Source organism: Heliconius melpomene, chromosome 15 (genome assembly GCF_056956725.1).
Source record: "Heliconius melpomene rosina isolate 202511_hmr_F chromosome 15, ASM5695672v1, whole genome shotgun sequence".
NCBI classification, from domain to species: Eukaryota; Metazoa; Arthropoda; class Insecta; order Lepidoptera; family Nymphalidae; genus Heliconius; species Heliconius melpomene.
This window is the reverse complement of record NC_140403.1, coordinates 7,456,617-7,477,241: the sequence shown is the minus strand read 5'-3', so window position 1 is coordinate 7,477,241 and position 20,625 is coordinate 7,456,617. Positions and strand designations below refer to the sequence as shown.

At 32.6% G+C, this 20,625-nt stretch overlaps 1 long non-coding RNA gene across 1 annotated transcript in view; it reads left to right on the top strand.

Moving 5' to 3' along the window:
• Positions 1–4,939: 4,939 nt before the first annotated feature.
• The window catches only part of LOC146531560 (uncharacterized), a 63,971-nt gene continuing 48,285 nt past the window's right edge, over positions 4,940–20,625 (top strand). Inside the window, exon 1 of the long non-coding RNA XR_014878798.1 lies at positions 4,940–5,106. This is a non-coding gene — a long non-coding RNA (uncharacterized LOC146531560). The remainder of the gene's footprint in view (positions 5,107–20,625) is intronic.

Here is a 20,625-nt window from a genome sequence, read left to right as displayed (position 1 = left end):
ACAGACGGAACCTAGTGTCCAGATACGGCTATGTATAGATATTGTGTTTAAAATGATGTTATTAGATCAGGAAAGTAATTGAGATGAGAAAACGAAACATTGTGTAGTACAAGCGGGCGAAGCCTCGCAGGGATATTTTATTAATATATTCAATTCTTCGCACTAGTATCAACTCAAAAACGAGCAATTACTCGAAAACTCACCTGAATGTGAAGAACGGAGTGTCTTAACACTGGCCTACCCTGATGTAGTACCCTATTATTATACCGCAAACATGTATTTACTATGAAATATAACATATTACATACAATATAATCATATTAATATAATAGTCTTAACAAAAAATAATCTTCTTAACTCCTATTTTGAAGGATAAGTTGATTCGGGTCACATGCAACTTATCGACCTAAGTCGGGAATGCAGATACAGCAAGTGGGTCAAGGCAGGGCTATAAATTACAGGAAAAACAATCCTTAGCTCCTCCTCCTCCCCTAACTAGGATACGAAGCCGTCTCGTTAGTTATTTGTTATTTAAGAAATATTTATTATATGGTAGTTGTGTATGTCAAGGTAGCTCGTGAGATATGAGAATGATTTAGTGATGTTTGTTTGCTAGCGTTTCTTATTATCGATATATTTAATTTGGGATTCGGGGGAAAGTGGGTAATGGAAGTGTCTTAATGGTAATGAAGTGTTTTCGTTGGTTGTCTTAGGTCACTAGGTTCTGCCCACTCCGCTATATGCGGTATTCAACGTGAACCAGAAAAAAATAAGCTATATTATTGTAAAGTTTCATCTAAATTCGTTCAGTAGTTTTTGGCTCTACAGCTGAAATGAATTGTAGAGAACGAGTCTACTGATGAGTACCAAATTTACTCGTTGTAGGAATAGGAAAACGAGCGTATGTAGATTTACTTATTTGTGTTGTTGTAAGTGCGTTAAATAGTATCAAAAGTACAGAGATGCTTATGGGTTCAATTCCCACCAAAATATTTTCATTGCCCCGATCGAGCATCAAGATTTACGCCACTTAACATGCAATGTTTCGAGTTGGAAGGGGAACTGTATTACAACAGGTTCCCTCTTTCTACCCTACATACGAGGGTTGCAAAGGGAAGGTATAAAAAAATCTGGTAAAAATTAGCATAACAGTTATGTAAATAGCTCTGTTAATGTGTTTCAGTGCACGTAAGGTGTGAACTCAGTCCGTTATCGACCGGCTATTATACATGTAAGTCATTAGCATATTTTACATATTACTTTTTAACATGAAGTCTCTTCCGCTGACTTTATCCAGATGGTGTTAGAATTTATAGTCGCTTAGTATAATAACCATTAATTATAAGTTAAAAACATTAAAAAGTCGTAATTACATTTTTAATATTTTTTTTGCACACAGCAGGGTAGGTAGAGGGAAGTTGGGAACCTAATGTTAAGACAGCATTTTCGTTTAGCAATAAGCAGCAATATTCAGTAGACGTTGTACTTGCTATCTTCTTACGTGAAAAGCCTGCCTGGATGTACAGTAAACGAAGAATTCATGAACTTTCAATTCCATTTCAAATTTTTTGTTTACATAAGTCAGCTTAATTGATCGAATCCGCAATGAAGAGATACCCGGAATGACAGGTATTAGCGAGGATGTCAGGATGAGGAAGAAGAAGGTGCTCAGCTGATTTGGGCACATCGAACGAATGAGTGATAAAATAATAACAAATTAAATTTTTGTGATGGAAAAGTGAGCGGTAAGAGAGATAGAGGGAGACCTCGGTTGACCTTCGAAAACACAGTACCAAAGTACTGGAGGAAGGTCACGTAAATAGCATGAGGACCACCTGGAGGGCAAGTATGATGACAATGAACGAGGCGAAAGAGGTGTATAGAGACCGTAGCGTTTGGCGCTCCGTTATCCCTAACTATCCCGCTAGGGATAAAGCGTGAAGCTATGTTATGTTAAGTTATGTTTTCATGTCTACGTTCTGGTGTCGAGGCAAATTGAATTTGGTGAAAAGTGGGGAACGGAGTGTCTTAACATTAGGTTCCTTCACCTTATTCTGCTGTGTGCAGGATACAGCGTAAAGTTGAAAAAAAAAAGATTTAGCGATGAGTATAGAATAATATCTTCTTGTAAAACTTAAAAAAGAATACATTTCCGAAAACAAAATAACTTTCATTATATAAATTTAACTAAGAAGTTACCCTTCAGTATTTAGCTTCGCATTTTTATACTGTTAAATTTATTTAATTAGCGTTGTTTAAAGTATGTGAAATAAAGTAGCGTTGTTAAAAAGGAATTCTCGTAAAGCAGTAGATGGTCTCGTTTTTATTTCTCGTTGGGAAAGGTATTAAAAGAATATAAAAGCTTCTTTTTTATAGGGTTTAAATGTAAAAATTAAAATATTAAATCAGCTTGACGCTGTATCCCGCATACAGGCAGAGAGAAACCTAGTGTTAAGACACTCTGTTCTCCACCTTCTGCTTGCGTGTTGAGTGGCGGAACTCAACGCCGCGCTTTACCTCGACACCAGAGCGAAGATATAAAAATATAACCCAGAACCAGTCGTGTTTACAGTCATACAAGTGTGCCCCTGCCACGACTGGCGTGAGTGTTATTTTCATTTATAGAGATTATGCACATTCTTAGTTTATTTCAAGTTAATTTATAAGCCACTTATAAATTAACTTGAAATATATTATTTTAAACTATTACAATTTGCAAACAATAAAATAAATATTTTTTATATCTACTCGTTAGGCTAATTATAATGGTGAAATTGTGTCTTTAAAAACCAAACAAGCACGAGTCGGGCTCGCCCACCGAGGGTTCCGAACAAAAATTGCAGGCGAGCTTTTTCAGAAATTAAGACTTGAATACCAAATTTTGCCCCCCTTATAAGACTATTATCGTTTAGGATTTAAAAACAGAGTGATCCTATCTTTCGTTCTGTTATTCCTTTTTGAGGTACGGAATTCTAAAAACACGAATCAACAATAATGAGATTCTCTAAATATTTTATTTTATCTATATATATATTATAATAACGGAAAAACCTTTTAAAGCAACCAGTCAACGCATTCAACCTCGAGTACCTTATATACTTGGCAATTATCCAGAAAATATATATGTATAATTTAAAAAAAAAAAAAAAGCCATATGAGAATGTTTCAATTATACAAAGTGCATATATTGTTCCGCTACTTTGATGTATTGTTATCAACTAATAACAATGGTAGATTATTATATGGTTTTTACGCCATATACGTTCTTATATATTTTAATATTTTAATTTAAAGCATCGTTGAGGTTTAGAGTAAATAATAATTAATAAAAATGGTATTTTATTTAGTATTTGTATTAATAATGCATTTTATTATATAGTAATTGTATTTTATTGTTAGAGTAAATAATAATTAATAAAAATTGTATTGAATTTAATGAATTGTTTTGATAATGATTAAGTAAAATGACCTAAACTAACCTTAGGAGCGGTGTAACATGTGGCTTTATTTGCAATGGATATGGGTTCGATTCCCACTCCAGGAAATTAATTTTGATCCTCAATTCTTCACTCTGGTAAGAAAACAAAGCGCTTCGTTGAGCTCTGCTACTCAACCAAAATGGCTTTAAAATTCGGCGGAAAGAAGGGAACGTAACGTCTTAGCACTAGGTACCCAGGTTCCCTCTGCCTTCTCTGCTATGTGAGGAATACATTGTGAAACCGAAAAAAAGATTTAGTTTTATTTTGAATTGTATACAATGTACTGAGAATAAATATAAACACATCTCAGATAAAAACTAAGTCGAAATTTGATTATTCGCCTCTTCGATCTATATCATAAAAATGACAGAGTAAAAGCGACCCGTCCCTGATTTTATCTAAAAACATAAAGACTTAAGAGCTTCCAGTCATTTCTTTAAGTAAAATTGTCTAACATTTAAATAACACAAAGCTTAGTTATTATTCAATTTAAATTATTGTTTTTAATTTTTAATAAGTATATGAAATTATAGTTTACATTACGTTTGTAAGAATTTAAATAAAAAATAGAGAACTCATATTATGAGTTTTGTATACAATTTTTTTTGTTTTTTTTTTTATTATTTCGTCTATGTAATAATATTACATTTTCATTTCCTTGCTTTAGTAACGAAATTTTAGTAGCAAAGCCTCCAGAACTTGGCAGAAAGTGGGGATTGCAAGTGCCTTAAAGAGAACTATCAGATACAGCTTCTTAGCAGTATAAATATTTACCCTAACATTGTAATGATCTCAGCAGGCGACACCTGTACAGCACAAGGTTCGCTTGTATGAACTTGGCTACTCTCTGAACCACGCACGCGCGTGAAGGAGCTACGCCCACTCCTTAAATGGGTGACGCATTCGGAAGATAATGGTGCGAGCTTTTGTGTTTTTTTAAAATTTTTTAATGTTATAATGAACGTATTTATGAATATGGAATACTGTAATTTAATCAATTTTTTTTTATTCTATATGTGTTATTATAATAGAAAATAGAAAGATCAATGGCTCTTTTATTGTATTTTATTTGGATTTAAAATAGAGAAATCTAGTGGTTTAATCCAGTTATAATTTCTTTATAATATTTCACACGAATTCCTCTAGAGCTTTCATTTTCGTCTATATTTTGTCCATTATTACATTTAAAAAATATTCATTAATGAATACTACCAACAATAACCAAAACTCCAAATATGACAATACAAAACGACACATACATACATATCTTGACTCAAAACCCCCACCTTCCACCGTAACCAAAAAAAAAAAACCACAAAACATCATAATATTTTAATAAGCCAAATAATCAGACAGGTGGTTAGACTGCAGCACATAGCGTGCCTACTGGGCGCAAGTGCGGGGCGGGCCGATTCATGTTTACACGCTCGCCCGTCAGCTGTTTCCTCATGAATGTCCGCGCTCGCGCTCGCGCATCGATCTGAACACGTGCCCATGCCAGGAGACGGCACCCAGTAGCTGAACGGCCGCGGTCGGAGGCAAGCGCGCGCTCCAACCCTTCACGCGTGTCACGTCGCTCTTCAATGGATTGCCTAAGGTGACCGGTCTTCATACTGTAAATCGCTACGTAAGTACCTTTTAGGTTAATTTAGGTTTTGGTTTTTTTTTATTTTTTGTTTTTGAGGGGAATTCCCCAAAAATGTTTTTGAAATTCCCCTATCGATCGTGTTTCCCACGTTAGACGGAATATTTATAAAATTCTCGACGGGTTTACGTAATCGGAGGACACTAGATTGTTTTTGGTGTGGATGTGTTCGCCCAAACGGTGGATGTTATATAAAATGTCTGAAGGATGGCGATCCTCCTCCTCCTGCGTTTTGGCCGTCATTCATTTGAATATCACTACAATAAGCAACTACCACCCAAATACCATTAGAATAATTAACGTTACAGTAGAGAAAGGTAAATGCTTTAGCATTTCGGAATGTGGGTGTACCCATATAATTTGCGGTGAATATTCAAGGATTTCGTAGTTTTAAATAAGTAATACCCGAAGGGCTCTAACTTTAGTTCTCTAGGGACGTTTTAATATATGTATTTCATATAATTCGATCAATTTTGTGTTTGTTTTTGTACTGCAATTACAAAGCTTTACATTTATTTGGCGACGAAATGATAGTTATTGTTTTTCTTAGATATAGTTAACTGCTATTTACATATATTTATTTTAAAAATATCATACCATCATCATTTTAATAATTATATTATTATCAAAACAAATTATAAACATAAACACCAAAAGCTGTGCTTCTCAAAGTTTAACAATAAAATTTATTTTATTTTACGACTATAGTAGTAAATAGTATGGTATTTATAGCCATAGCCCATCTCTCTTTAGAGTATTGTTGATATGGAGCTTTCCGCAACAGTTTTTGGGTGTGGACCAAATATTTATAGAGAAATTTATAAAATGTTATACGTATTTAGTCTCTACTTTGCCAACTTTCGTTATTTCCGAGGGGAAATTTAATTTTACTTAAGCCATTTATCATAATATTTGATAGCGTTTGTATCGAGGTGTTGTTTGTGATTTTTGATGGACTTTAGTATGGAAAAAAGATTGCTTAGACTTATAAATATAATATATATGGAATGATATGCCAGTGTAATTTATATATTTTTTAGATAATTTTAATGTTTCTTAATATTTGTCAAATTGATACTGTTAATAGGTAAATAGATATTTTTCATTCATACATAATAACTTTTGTGGAAAAAATTATTTTTATTTTATTTGTGGTAAATTTTCTATGGAAAAGCTTACATTCAAAATTATTAATATATATTTTTTTGTTCGATAAGAAAAACAGTTATTTTTTACTAAGTATTTATGTTCTCAGTATAGATAGAAGGAGAGAGATGTAATTCGTCACTACGAGCTCTCTTTCTTTCATTTGTCACGTCGGATTCAGGGCAGGACATTTATTTATTTATTTCACATATAAATTGGTTTATTTTCTATTTTATAAAATTTAAAACAATATATTTTTGTTACTTGAAACAATAGTTTAGTGTACATAACATAGCTTTGATTCTCTGATAGAAAGTTTCTTGGAAAAGGGAGACACGGGGAGAAAACGATATCATAAAATCAAAATAAATGCTAGTAAAATTGTCATCGATTGTTATTATCATAATTCCAGGCCATGTGTGATTGTAAACGCGACAGGTAGTGTGTTCGATTCCCTCTCAAGAAATAGAATAATTAAATATTTCATATTTTTATTTCTTCGCTCTGGTGTCAAGGCAGAACGCGGCGTTGAGATCCGCCACCCAAGACGCAATGCCTCCAGAATTTTGCGGAAAATTGAGAGCAGAGTGTCTTAACTCTAGGCGCCCTCTGCCTACTCTGCTACGAACAGGATACAGCGTGACGCTGAAATAAAAAAATATAGGTAATATCATATTTGAAATAATTTTATATCTTTTATATCTTACTGTTCTAAAGTTGCTATCATTATTTTTGAAGTACCAATCTACTGCACTATAAAAGCATTGAATAAATATTTTATATTCAACAGGAATCAATAGGGAATTATTTTTATAACAATGTACTTAGAATATTCTGTTTTGTATTAAATGTATTTTTATATTTCTTTAACATATTGCTAGCTTTGCATGTGAGAAAGGACCGAACGAACTACCAAAGAGGAATTTGCGGGGTTCACATAAATTTTGTTTTAGCATTGACTGTTGTGAATACAAAGATGGGTGCTTACTTGTATATATTTTATTCTACCAAAAGTGTTGATATGACGTTTTTAAAAATATTTTTTTACAATTTTAATATTGCCAGAATATAAAATATTTTATTTGAAGCCAAACAGAGGTATAAAACATGACTGTAACTGCGACAGGTTGTGGGTTCGATTCTCGTTCTAGGAAATTAAATATTTAATATTTCCATTTTCACTCGTATCTTTTGATTCCGTTGACTTAGAAACTTATTTTTTTTTGTGCTGTTAGGGCCTATATATAGACTTGGATATTTCCTATTAATAACATCTTAACAATACCACGCTATCTTGAGATACATGGTGATGCTGACAGACAGACAACGGATTTGTCTTCAGACATAATGTTGATATAAAAATTTAATAAATTTCAATTTAATTGAAAATAGGTCATTTAATTTCACCGATAATTCGAGAATTCCCTGAGTAATTAACGTACTTTGATTGTATTCCAAGTTTCTACGAACTTGTGAGGAGGAAGTTCGACTGCGAAAACGCATACGTTAATGTAATTACTAAGTACGGTGTTACTCATTTATACGTCTTGTACGGGTAAATCTAATGTATTTTAGGGTTAAATTTTACATGGTAACTTATTAAGAAAATTCTATATGATATTTCATTTTTCCTTTATTTTATATGTTTTTTAGGGAATGAGTTTAAATCTACATATGTAATTCGGAGGAAAATAGGGGGCGGAGTGTCTTAACACTAGAGTTCCTCTCCCCAAAAATACCAGCATCTAAGAGTTGCCAAAAGAACTATAGAGAAATCACTCTATAGTTTTCTTAAAAGATCTCGGCCTATTTATATTTATACATAATTATATCATTTCAAAAATTATCTTGAAATGCTAATAAAATGTTTTTCATATTTAAAATTTTCTCGAATCTAAAGAACTAACATAGACTGTGAAGGTGAGTTAATGCACGTTTATCTTTAAATTACTCCTTAAACCACTTTGGTTGTAAGTTCCAGGCAATGCAACGAGAATTCATAGAGTTTCTTCTCATTTTTCTCTCTTCTCTTTCTTGTTATTTGCATCTGTATATGTAGATATATAAATTTAGCTCTATTTTGAATAATTTATACGTTGTTGGACATTTACATAGACTACCTTCATTCTAACATCGTGTCCATTGTCTAGTGCGCCATATCTCCACAAAGACGTCCGGAGCCTCCAGTGTCTTCAAAGGAAAGATTTTAATTCTCTTACAAAGAGACAGAACTGATTTTTTTCTTTGTACATCTTTGAATGCGAACGAATTGAATATATTATGTATTTTATATCTAAGATATATTTGTATTTTTATGATAAAGCGATTTAATTAAAAAAAAATATTCATAAAATTTTCTTAATTTAAAGCTGATAAATTTAAATTTGCACTTTTATTTCTTACACGTAAAAGTTTAGTTAAAAGACCAACCCAACGTTGTAAAATGCTTAAAATATGTAAATATTGAAAATTATTAACCAATTACGTTCAATATTTCTGGAAATTACATATAAACAATTTTTATGAATAAAATATATGAAATATATTATACTAGTGGACCCTAACGCGGCTACGCCCGCTTGAACTATACGAATATTTATTAAATATATTTAATTTATTTTTTAATTTATTATTTATTATTTAATTTATTTAATTATTTTCAGTTTTCAATAGAGAGATGCGTTAAGCAAGCTCATTTTGGGTGAAGTTTTCTAAAAACAAACATTGCAAATGGTTGCTTAGCAACGGTCGTATAGCGACGGTTTTTAATAATATGGCGGAATAAATTGCATGTCAAATTAATAAATATTTTAATATATTGGTATATATCGGAAATATTACAAATATGAGAAAAAAAGTATCATATGTTCATCCCGAGACCCTCAAGTATCTCTATATGAGTATTTTATTATAATTAAATTAGCGGTTTGGCCCTGATTGCGTAAAAGACAGACAGACAGACAGACAGAGTTACATTCGAATTTATAATATAGGTATGGATTATTTATCTACTTATATAAATTTGATATACGTCAAAAACTCAAAAGAATGAATTTTCACGTCGCACCATATTAAACTTATATTTGCACTAACGTTTGAAATTTTATTGTAACAGTTGAAAGCGTATTTCTTCGTAGCAGGAGGTTCCTTAATAAATATTAAAGTTCATAGTTTGTGGAGCTCCCTTGTTTGTAACGCTGTCAGTGTAAATATACGTGAAATATTCAAAAACACGCACGTTTGTTGTTGTTTCAACATAGCTATCACTTAGCATATATATGTGTTATATCTTATATATATGTGAAGGTATATATATTGAGGCCAGTCGTGGTACAGTAGGAAGTGTGCCTGTAAACGTCACTGGTTGTGGATTCGCTAATTATGTTCGAATAAGCTGGCCAAAGATTTTCTATTCATGAAACATTTATTAATTTTCACATTTTCAAAATTTAATTCCTCGAATGGGGATTGAACTTATAACCGTCGCGTTACAGTTGCACTCTTCTTCCCGTGGGCCACGACGACCTCAATTGTTATTTTAAAATGAAGTGAACTGTTATTTTAAAATAAACTTAGTTTTTATACAAGTAATCAGTATAAACACCAATTTTAGCATTTTTCATAATAATTTCAATAACTTTCATACCTAGTTAAGTTTTCAAAGTTTGTTACCGTAATCGATTATTCTTTCGATACTTATAACGATGCGGAAACAATCATTTTGATTTGGCGCAAGCAATTGCTGCAGTTAAGTTGCCATAGTTATAACATAGTAGCAAAATTTTAAATTAAAAAGAACCCCGACCAAATATATCACTATCTCAGTTTGGCAAAGTGCTGGTAGCTCCTAAACTACTAATAAAATTTTAGAGCCACCATGGTGAACAACGTTTTTAATTAAGAAAAAATTGGACTCAAATCGGTTCATTAAGTCAGGAGCTACGGTGCTACGGACAGACACACAAACATGACACATACAACACCTCTCTTTTTGCATTGGCGATTAAAAATATAATAATGTCCCTATAACATGATAAAATTAGATTTCTAGTTTCAGATGAAATTTCTATAACGAAATTCTGTTAATGTATACACGAGTTTATGGGTTCGATTCGGATTTGAGGATTTTCTTTAACTTTTAATTCTTCGCTCTGCTAAGATATGGGGCGTCGCCGTTAAGTCGTACCATTCTAGAGGCAATGTTGGGAATTCAACCGAGAAGAACTTAGTGTTTTGACACTATATCCTCCTCTGGGAAATATAACTGGGATAGATTTTGGAGCTGTCTCTCATATTAATTTTAAATATTAGAACTAAATTGGGTCGACTTTACTTTATATGTTTCTGAGAGCACCTCATGCTATCTATCCCAGAATTAAACTAAGATTATTTTGGATTACAATCCTCTCGAACTATGCATATGTCTGAATGGCACCTGCGAGTTCGAGGACATATGTCTTTATTTGCATATGCTCTAACTTGCGCTACTTTGCATATTTAACATAATATTGAGACCAGTAATGGCGCACCGGTGTCACTGTAGACAAATCTGGTTATGGGTTCCATCCCCACTCGAAGAAATGAAATATTTATTTTAATTTATATTTCCATTTCTTGATTCTGGTGTCGAGGCAAAACGCTGCGTTGTGTTCCACCCTTCAACACGCAGTGCCCCCAGAATTCGGTGGAAAATAGGGACCGGAGTATCTTAACACTAGGTTCCCTCTGCCTTCCGTGCTGTTGCGGGATACAGCGTGAAGCTGATCAAAAAATCTTTTAGGGTTCTGCCTCTGAAAGGTGGACAACGAAACTCTATCTACAAACAATATATTTCGTTCTGTTATAGAAATGAAAAACAATTTTCAATGTAAATTGCAGTAAAAAATTCTCATTTTTCGAGTTCAATTGTGGGACCCTTGTCATGTATATATAAATCATTCCGCAACCGTGGTCGTCGTGGTGCTGCCGCCTTTAATTAAAACTCACCATTTGTCAGTTGTGCTATATTAATTGAATTTTGTTGGCGTTCACAATATTTTTATTTTCATATAAACTACTACATATTCGAAAAAAAATCAGCTTCCCGCTGTATCCCGCTTTTAAGTAGAGGGAACCTAGTGTTAAGAAACTCCGTTCCCAATTACATAATAGGACAAAGAAAATACGAGTTGTTCTTATACTGATGTAATTATATAAATACTTTCCTATTTGACTTCCTATCGTTATTTTCACTTTTTAACTGTTAAAATTGAGGCCAGTCCTGTAATCACGACAGGTTGTGGATTTGATTCCTATTCGAGGATGAAATATTTAATATTTTCATTTTTTGGCTTTAGTGCCGAGGTAAAAGCGTGGCGTTTCGTCACTCAACCCGCAATGCCTAGAAAAATTCGGCGGAAAGTGGAGAACGGAGTGCCTTAACACTGCAGCATAAAACGTAAAGCTGATAAAAAAACAATGAAAAATATAATAAATATAACCATACTATGTTTGAAGTGCAAAATAGTATACCTACATATATGGGTAAAACGTGTGTTTAGCTGTGGAGAACATAATTGTTTTTAATGGGAGCTAAATGATTCTTCACTCGTGATTTAGCTTCTGTAGTATGAAATAGATTATATTTTTAAATAAATTATTTATTTTCTTTTTCTCTTATATTTTAACTAAATAGTAAAGACGCTAGTTTAACTAAATAGTAAAGATTTTTTTTAGCTTTTCAAAGTAATTGGTTTTAATTTTAATTTTGTTTTTATCTGTTATTTAAGCTAGGCTTATAAATTGACATTAGGTACCTTAGGTATTTAATTCCTAAGAGTTATTTCTTAATATATTCTAATGCCGAAAATGAAAATTTATATTTTTTTTTATTTAGTTTTTTCAGTATAATGTACAAAACATGTGAAAAAATAAATAAAATAAAAAAACAATAGTCAATTCAGCTGAACAAGTTAGAAATGTACATAATTTTCATCACAATAGCCATCTTTTGTTATTGCACATCCGACATATCTATATATAATGTACTAGCGGCCCGCTCGCGGTTACACCCGCGTGAACTATGTTATTATTAATTTCTGTCTCCATGACTACGTCCTAGTGACGTCTATGCAAAATTTGAGACTCCTAGCATTTGTAGTAACGAAGTTTCATACAAACTTACGACCCCAAAAACAGCCCCTTAGAAATCGAATATTGCAAATTCCCGTCTGTCTTAGCGAGCACCTACGTCCTGTAAGTAACTCCTATGCAAAATTTGACATTCCTAGCACATGTAGTTTCTGAGATTTCGTGATGAGTGAGTGACCTTTCGATTTTATATATATAGATGAGAATATCGAGGCCTTTGTGGTAGAGGGGTGTGACTTTAACGCGACGGTCGTGGGTTCAATCCACACTAAGGATAATGAATTATTATTTATTAATATTTTAATTTCTTCGCTCTGACACGAAGGTATGAGACCGGCGCTGAGTTCGGCTATTCAACAAGGAATGTCTCTAGAAATTCGGCGGAAAGTGGAGAATGGAATGTCTCAACACTGTTTGCGGAATACAGTGTGAAGCTGATTTATATGAGAATATAGAAGTGTTCATAAAAATGTTATTGTCTCTCTCAAAATGAATTTTTATTTCATATCACAATACAAAGCAGCCGGAAAAAGCGGCCGACTATAAATTACACTAAACTCCATCAACTCTCTACATTGTTTAAAAAATAATATATCACTGGGAAAAGTTGTTTAATTTATGTTTTATACCCAGTTTATAAGTTTCAAAGTATTCGAGTCGGAATTATTCTGTGGATTCTGTACTTTTAATCCTCTTTTGAACGTTTTTTTTTATTGCAAGTACCTATATATTAAAAGATATTATCGTCCCGCAATACACACGAGTGGAATACGAGACGTCACATTATTTTTGAGACAGTTTTTAAACTGCTTTTCGGTTGTTTCTTTTTATTTCTGTATATTATTATGTCATATTTAAAACTCATTTGTAATGTGCTTGATCAAGTTCGTCAAGTTGTGGGGTGTGGGTTCGATCCCCACTCGAGGAAGTGAAATATTTATTTACATTACATTTATATTTCCATTCCTTCGCTCTGGTGTCGAGGCAAAGCGGTGTTGAGTTCTGCCACTCAACACGCAATGCCTCAAGAATTCGGCAGAAAGTGGAGAACGGAGTGTCTTAACACTAGGTTCCCTATGCCTACCTTGCTGTGCCTTGCTGTGTGCGGGATACAGCGTGAAGTTGAAGCTTTACATACAAATTACTATATTTTTTGATTAAATTACAAGGAAACATATTTTCTTTACACATTTTTCCATTCTTTATATTAATTCCAAATATATATTTTTTTCATTTAAATAAAAAATATATAGATACTATCTATCTATATTATCCTCAAAATACATCCAGATAGTAATTTTGTTAAGCAGACAAAACTGGGGATGACTTCCGTGATAGAATGTAGGTCGCTGCGTCCCCCCATTATACGATATACTGGGATTGTCACATTGTTATATGTAGACAGGGCCTTAGAATATTTACAAAAGCGAAGAACGTTACATTAATAAATCTCGACTTTTAGATGTTTATATGCCTTTTTAAAATATATTGAAGTTTCCGTTCTAATAAGAATAACATCAAAATTAAAGTTCCGAAGGTGCCCAGAGAGTGAAACGAGAATCGTTGTTCGTCCACCTATGTGTTTAATTGTCCGTATCTCATGAACTGTGATAGGCAGACAGTTGAAATTTTCACAGATTTCTATAGCCGCTTTAAACAAAAACTTGTAAAAAACAATATAAAATAAATATTTAAGGGAGCTCCCATATTGAAACGTGATATTTTTGCTTGTTTTTATAGATAATGATATGGAACCCATCGTGCGAGACTCCAGCTCGTATTTGGCTATATTTTTTAATTATTACCCTCGTTTAAGTAATGAGTGGAGATAAAATTAATGACTATAAATGGTAATAGAGAAGAGAAGCGTAAGAGAGGAAGCACAAAACCTTTATTAATAGGAAAATATGTTAAAATACCAATAATATTGGAGAAGCGTCTTATTCATTGTTTCTTGTCCCCACTCAGAACATATGGAACTAAAATATTAAAAGAATAAACTTACCAAATTAACATGAGATGCAACAGCCAAAACTTGGAACATATTAGAGGAAACTGATTCTTACATCTTTTTGGAAGTTTATAGCTTACTTGAGCTCCTTGCCAGATATTCGCTGCACTTGATTGTCTTGTAAGCGACGTGGTTCAACCGCCATCTGATCATATTCTCTTCTTGGCCGGATGCCACCACTATTTCATTATGGTTAATGCCATATTACTCTATATTATTACGTGCTAACATGGCCTAGCATAGCATGAACTTTCATTTTAAGTTATGAATAAAATTTTAAATGAGTCTCTCTCTCTCTCTCTGAGTGGAATTTTGGCAAATAATTAGAATTATTTTCTTGGTTTTACTGCTATAATTGTTTTTTTAGTCTGATATTTTAGAGCAAACGTAAAGGGTTTTCTTTTTTTTGGAACCTTTTTTTTGTCCTGATCCATCTCTGCTAATCTACTTTTTGACTATTAAAACCTAACGTCTTTCATAATAAACAATAAAATTTTCTAGCATAAGTTGCATTTGAACAATCAACTATTACGTTTAGTAAAAATAAATAATATTAAATGCACTTAAATAATTCAATTTTATCTACAACTTAATTATTTATTTAATTCTCATAATGATGTAGCCAATGATTAAGCTGATGAAACTGAAATAAAATATTTAAATACAATAACTAAAATATGAGTTAGCCTAGTAGCCTAAAGCAAGAACAGCCGTTGATGTTGTCCAATATATTGGTATATATATCTATGAAGTTAGTTGTCAGCTAGCATTAGAAAACTGTCACAATCCATGTCGTACCAGCATATCATTGTATACGGTCTTCGAGTTTCAACTAAATGGGAATGCATCAAGTTGATAGGTCCAGGGGCTTTAGTTTAAGATGAACTTTAAAATTGATGTCAAAATACCAGGTGTGGATTTTAGTCTAGCCTAGGCCAGGAAAATGGGGAGAGGAGTGTCTTATCACTAGGCTCCTTGGCCAGGGGATACACTAAAAAAAATTGCAACCTGATTTTAATTTAAAAACCATTTGATGTATAAAAAACTCCAATTCGATTTTTAAAGAGTTCAAAGTAAAGGAAATGAGTTTTTGAGTTCGATATCAAATTTCGAAGTAAGGTAAAAACCATCAAAGCTTATAGAGCAACTGAGCCCAATTACCCACGTCGGTGGATACGTTTGGCAAACATCTCGATTCTCGACATTAATTTAGCAACCGTTGGACCGAACAATGAATCGCTCTGTTTACATACTTGCCTGTCTCCTTCCATACAAAGTTCCTGGAGGGGGTTCAGGGTGGGGAATTTTGGTTCTTTATTCGGTGTTGTCTATGAAATATGACAGTTTTAAATTGTTTTTTGGTTAATTTTGTATATTTTGATATTTAATAACATTTTTTATATAGCGTATTTAGTACCTACATATATTTGTATTTTAAATATTTTTATATCTCAGTTAGGTGATTAAAACTATGCCTTTTTCTACTTCACGCTTATAGCAGCGTAGGCAGAAGGAAAAGCCTTCGTTCTCCGTTTTCCACTTATCGCCGGATGAGGTATTGCGTGTTGAGTTTTGTGCCTTGTTACTAGAGAAAAAATATTAACAAATAATAATTCATCTTCACGAATGGGAATAGAACCCACAATCGCCTAAAAAGCTCTTATAGTAATAATTATATTTTAAACAAAAAATAGTGTTTTAGCTCATAGCATGAAAATAAAGTAACTCACCGCGCCGAGTAAATGACGGGTTAAATGGACTTTAACGTCAAATAAATAGCTCGTTCCAACGGCAAATCTGTTTGCGTTGGCAGCTTTAATCTGAGCACGTCTGCCACTTGCCGACAAGACCGTATTACGCTGATACTCTTTGTGTTCCTTTTTTTTTAAGCTGTATTCCGCACGTATCAGAAAGAAGAACCTAGTGTTAAAACACTCCGGTCCCCGCTTTCCGTTGAATTTTGGAGACATTTCCCTCTAGAGGGATCAAGGGGAAATCGAATCCAGAATCTATCGCGCAGAATCCTCAACATCAGGGGATATCGAATCCACAACCTCACGAGGTCTCTGTGCTCCTGCCTTTATGATATTCAACTATATCTAATGAAATGAGGAGATCTCCACAGATGAGATTGCCTTAATATCGTGAGTTTCGCAGTTTCTGAGATAACGACCTACGGCTATGATGGATGACCGGTGTTAGCTAGCTGTTGTACCATGGGATTTTGTGGCTTACGGCTTATGAAATATAATTAATTTTCCCGTACAGTGTTTCGTGTTTATCTATTTGTAGCTCGACGTCCGATTTCGGACTCGGTACAAACATTTTTGATACATGATTTGGTGAGGTAGTTTTCTATTAGAAATTATGTTAAAGCTATTTAGTATATTTGTATGAAAAATACAATTATATTTATTTCTTTAATATGTATGTATTAGTATATGAAGATGGTGTTGTCAGTTATTTTGTTTTATTTTACTATTTAAGCAAATTCCTTAATAATATTTACTTCTGAAATATTTCAAATTTGTGATGCAAAAGTTTATCCAATATTTTTATTGTCGTCTGAACTTTATAAATTCCCCCATTAAAATTTTGAATTTAACAAAGGGAAACTGGGAACCTAGTGTTAAGACACTGCGTTCACATTAAGACACTTCCATTTCTTCACACTCACTCACTTCACTTCTTTCCGCTGAATTCTGGAGGCATTGCATCATTATCCGAGTGAGGAATTAATTAAAAAATATTAAGAGATTTACTCGGGTGTGAATCGAACCCACAACCTGTCGCGTTTACACTCGCATTTCAAACAAATAACATAGGTTGTTTGATGGTCGCTAAATCAACTAAAACGTAACAAAATTTTAACAAGCAAAATTTTGACGCTAGCAAAGTTTTTGTATATGTACAAATTGTTACATTTCACCTTCACTGTGAATTTATTATATGAATGCACTAGTTTTTTTACGGGCTTCGCCTGCCTTTTAAAATATTTTTTTTCAATAAAAAAATATTAGACGAGAAAAGTATAAAGTTGGTAGTTATAACAATTACATATATGTATGTAAATGTTCATTAAATAAGAGTAGGTTTGAAAAGCGATTTCGATTCCCACTCAACGAAATTAAATATTTAATATTTTCATTTGTGTCAAGGCAAAGCGCGATGTTGTGTTTCACCACTCAGCACGCAATGCCTCCAGATTTCAGAAAATGGAGAGCGGAGTGTTTTAATACGTATTTCCCTTTAGTTACCCTAATACATGCGGGATAGAGCGTGAACCTGAAAAAAAAAACAAAAATAGTATATTAAATGTACTGACACAATTTGTATAAGAAACATAGATATTTTGATTTATTTACAATAGAAAAGTAGGTAAATGTCTACTATTGCCTCCCGAGTCGTAAGTATGCAAATATAGGGTGGCAAAGGTTTAAGAAAAACAGGAAATAGAGAAATACTTATACGAAATATGGTGTGTTGTAGAGCGCGACGAACGATAGGATCGACCTATAAATAATGATAATAAAAATAAAAAAAAATATCAATTAAATATGGAAAATAAATATTTTTTTTTTACTTATTAAATCTAATTTTAATTATAGCAATATTATGGCACAGTACGGTCACGCGATGGTAGTGGGTACAAATCTACAAATGTTGTTAGGCTTTGGCTAATGCTTAGCTATTATATTTCTTTAAGCAAGACAAATAAAATGATTGTAGCTTCGATTACCAGATGATGATAATATCCCAGCTCTTGTCTCCCACACTCTTTCGAGATGAGACAGATTGTCTTGACATTTTTTTTGCCTTCTCTCCTATAGATATATATGGCTACAGTGAGAAGCTGATAGAGTCCTTTACCCAGTACACAAATTTTTAAAAAGATTAAAATCGTTCATTCAATTTTCCTTTTACAACTGCTAGGAAAAAAATACAATAATAACGCTAAAATGTTCAGCCGTAATTCAGAAAAAACAGTTTTCATGGAAATATCAAATATCATCATCATCATCATCATCATCAACAGCCATCTTTTGTCCACAGCTGGACATAGGCCTTCCCCAATTCTCGCCATCACACTCGATCCTCAGCTTTTCGGACCCATCCATAAACGCATACCAAATATATGCATTTAAATTTGAATATATAATGTTAAGTGAACATTTAAATATAATGTTGCATATTACAAGCGCTTACACTCTAAAGAGGAAGCGATTTAATATTTAATACTATTTAAGGAATGTTTTTGTATTATATTTAGAAAATCTTCTGTTAATTATTATTAACACACTGTTAGGTTGATTTTTAACAATTATTATTATATAATTATTTTACTCTGCAACTATGTAAAAAATGTGTGACTACTGTTGTGGGACTCCCACTCGGGAGAATGATATTATTTATTAATATTTTAATTTTTTCGCTCTGGAATTGAGGCAAAAAGCGCGGCGTTGAGTTCTGCCACTTAACATACAATGCCTCGGAAATTCGACGAAAAGTGGGGAACGGAGTGTCTTAACACTAGGTGTTCCTTGCCTACCCTGTTATGTCCGGGATATTTATACGGCATAAATAGTATTTCAAGTCTAAATCATCCAGCTGTACCATCAAGTGTTGTATTTTGTCTATTCAGACGATTCTATGAAATAACTGAACATATTTTGATTGCATTTTTATAAATAAAAATATAAATGAAAGTATAAATGAAAATATAAATGAAAATATAAATGAGAATATAAATGAAAATATAAATGAAAATATAAATGAAAATATAAATGAGAATATAAATGAGAATATAAATGAAAATATAAGTATACAGGGAAAATTAATAACTGGTACAATTCTTAAGAAATAGGTCAAAAGTATAAATTTCTAGATGAATTTTAATGTCACAAGTAAAAATTATTATAAAGATTAATAGCAATAGCTATTCGTGTCATATCTTAAACATTATTTGAATAGCGGTAGTTATTAAAAAAATATGAATAGGACAAGTAAATAGAAGTTTAAGATTTTCTAGATGAGAAAGCCTTTTGTTATATTTTTAATTACTTCGATTTTATTTAACTTGGCCTATGTTTGATTCTATTGTTTAAGGAAGTCTAACAGATTAAAGAAGTGGAACTCTGAACTATATCTATATATTTTTTTTTAGGTTCACGCTTTACTTCGCATATTGTAGGATAGGCAATGAGAATTTAGTGTCAAGACATTTCGTTCTCCGCTTTCCGTCCGAATTTGAGATTTGGATTAAACTGTAAATGAATGTTAATTTTTTAGGTTATTTTTATCTTCTTCGCTGTATCCGTATGGTGGTGTAGGCATAATGTGGGTATTATGTATAAAACAAAACAACACTACACTAGGTTCCCTCTGCCTAACGTGGTATGTCTACGTCAATACACTCCGTTTTCATTAAGTGCTGGAACTTAACGGCTCGCCTCTTTAATTTGTAATAGTTGGGACGCGTAAATAATAAATAAAATTATTAAGTACGCATAGGGAACCTGGAGGGAGGGAGAGTATTAAATTACTATGTTCTCCAAGCCTCTGTCTCGTCCAATTTTCGAGACATTGCGTATGGAACGGCGGCACTCAACGCTGCTTTTAGTCTTCTTACCAGATCGAAGAAACGGAAATAATTAATTATTAATAATAAATAATATTTTATTTATAAGATACTCGTATAAAATATTTTCTCTAGTGGAAAAATATTTTACAAAAATAAAATGTATATTTAAAATAATATTTATAATATAACGACATCAAACGTGGATGCGGTAGAGATGATAGTTGGTGTGGTTTACATAAATCAATAACCGTTTGATCGTGGTTTCTGATATTTGAACGGAAGTGCACTTCCCTATTTGATATCGATATTATAGAAAACATTATATTTTATGTATTTTATCGTAATTATATCGTTTAAATACAAAGGGACGCTTTTGTATAGGTATTTATATCTAAATTGCCATTTATCCCAGAGCTGCCTATGTCATTTTAGAAAGCTGAAATTTTGCGGACAATTAGCAAAAAAATGATATTTTCGGTGGTCTACCGTCTCAACCTTACAAAGAACCTAGATCTATTATTATATTAGAACTATAGAACTCAGATGCAAACGAAGAGAAAGCTTTTTGTTATTATTCTACTGAACGATAATTTGGTAAATCCACTGACATTATTCGTATTCTCCGTATTCTGGA